Source organism: Protobothrops mucrosquamatus, unplaced genomic scaffold (genome assembly GCF_001527695.2).
Source record: "Protobothrops mucrosquamatus isolate PMUCROS unplaced genomic scaffold, P.Mucros_1.0 scaffold4388, whole genome shotgun sequence".
NCBI lineage: Eukaryota > Metazoa > Chordata > Lepidosauria > Squamata > Viperidae > Protobothrops > Protobothrops mucrosquamatus.
This window is the reverse complement of record NW_015390301.1, coordinates 1-1,966: the sequence shown is the minus strand read 5'-3', so window position 1 is coordinate 1,966 and position 1,966 is coordinate 1.

Sequence of the window (1,966 nt, the reverse complement as noted above, 5' to 3'; positions counted from 1 at the left end):
AGAGAGAGAGAGAGAGAGAGAGAGAGAGAGAGAGAGAGAGAGAGAGAGAGAGAGAATTAAGAGTTGGAGATAAAGCTGGTTTTTAATTCTTACGGGGCAAGGTTGAAAAGAAAGCATCTTCAGGCATGTTTTAAAAAACACACACAGAGTAGTCCTTTACTGTTCATTTAGTGACCGTTCAGAGTTACAACAGCTTGGAAAAAAATGACTTATGACTGTTTTTCACACTTAGGCATCCCTGGGATCGAAATTCGGACACTTGGCAAGTGGTTCATATTTATGACAATTGCAATGTTTTTTTTTGGGGGGGGGGGTCATGTGATCCCCTTTTGCAACAGGGAAAACCAGATGCACTTAACAATTGTGTTACTTATTTAACAATGGCACTGATTGACTTAACTGGGGCAAAAAGGGTGGTAGAATGGGGAAAAAATTCTATTCTGTTCCGTTCCGTTCCATTATTTCTATTCTATACTATTTCTTTTCTAAATTCTATTTCTAAATTCTATTTCTAAATTCTGTTCTGTTCTGTTCCGTTCCATTCCATTCTATTCCATTATTTCTATTCTATACTATTTCTTTTCTAAATTCTATTTCTAAATTCTATTTCTAAATTCTGTTCTGTTCTGTTCTGTTCTATTCTATTCTATTCCCCTTGCTTACCTTTGCCACAGTCATTCTATTTCTATTATTCTATATTATTTTATATTATCATCATCATCATCATCATCATTAAGATGATTTTTTCCGCCGGATGAAGTAGAGCTGAGACGTTGACTTGCAGGAAACCCACAAAAACAGGCCGGAGGGGAATGTGTGTGGGGGGCTGATGGTGGTAAAATTTCCTGCAGTTTCCCCCCCTCTTCCCACAGCTCCAACCCCCCCTGACATTTAACCCGAAACTTTAGACCGCCCTCCGAAGCGCATTAGCAATTTGGCAACCGCGGGCCAGAATTGCACGCAAAGCCTTTCACGGAACCCACTTCCTGTTTCTCAGAGCCGACGTGCCAAATTATATGTGGAGATGTTTTGCAGCTAAAAAAAAAAGCAAGCAAGCAAGAAAAAAAGAAGAAGGCAAGCCCGAGTTTGTTCTGACCCGGGTCAATCTGCTCCTCCTCGTCACCCTCCATCTATGGGTCAACCGCCTCGTTTCGGGTTTGCTTGGCTCAAAAAATGAGGGAGGTTTTTAGACGACACAAACACAAAACAAAAGTTACCAAAGCAACAACAACCCCGATGGATCGTACAGGGCAGAGATTTGCAAAAATCTCCCTCGGCACGTCTTTCGGAAAAGGTTGCCGTTGACAGGTGTGGACAACTACGCAACAGATCTGGGACTCTTGAATCCTCAGAGCTGGTAGCTAAAAAATTCAGGCCGTCCGGTTCGTTTAGTGACTGTCCCAAAAAGCGACCTTACGACCTTTTTTCACATGGTGGTCGCAGTGCCCCCATGATCCAAATTCGGAGGCTTTGCAACTGACTCGTATTTATGACGGTCGCAGTGGGTCCCGTGATCCCCTTTGGCGAGCTTCTGACAAGCAAAGTCAATGTTGGAAACCACCTAACAGGGTCACTGACTTATTGATTGCAGTGATTCGTTTAACAACTGCGGCCAGGAAGGTCATTAAAGGGGCAAAACTCGCATAACAAACGTCTTGCTTAGCAACGTGAATGTGCTCAATTGCGGTCGTAAGTCGAGGATTGCCTGTACCGATATGTTCCAACTGGATGGACAACAGCTAGTTAACAGCAGAGAGGGAAATGTGTCTGATGTTTGAGCTCTCTCTCTCTCTCTCTTTCCCTCCCTCCACTCTCTCCCCTTTCCCTCCCTCCCTCCGGCTCCCTCTCCTTTCCTCCCCTCCCTCCCCTTTCCCTCCCTCCCTCGGGCTCCCTCTCCTTCCCTCCCCTCCCCTCTCTCTCTCCCTCCCCTCTCTCCCCTTTCCCTCCCTCCCTCTCCCTCTCCTTC